This window comes from Morone saxatilis, unplaced genomic scaffold, assembly GCF_004916995.1.
Source record: "Morone saxatilis isolate NCDOM2014 unplaced genomic scaffold, NCSU_SB_2.0 Contig16, whole genome shotgun sequence".
In the NCBI taxonomy this organism is placed as follows: domain Eukaryota; kingdom Metazoa; phylum Chordata; class Actinopteri; family Moronidae; genus Morone; species Morone saxatilis.
The window spans coordinates 5637808-5638023 of NW_023339718.1; positions in this window are offsets into that span (position 1 = coordinate 5637808).

Sequence of the window (216 nt, forward strand, 5' to 3'; positions counted from 1 at the left end):
GTCCAACATTAAACCAGGGGTCCAACCAACCAGTCCCTCTGTAGTTCTGTTGTGGTTCTCTCAGTGAGTCCAACCTTCAGAGGAACAGCTCTCTAACTGATCTCAGGTCTGTTTCTGTTGTTGTTTCCTCATTAAGTCCTAATTGAGAGTCTCTACGGTGTCACGAGCCGACCTGTAAGCGGAGCCAGCAGCGCGTGCAGACACACACACACACAC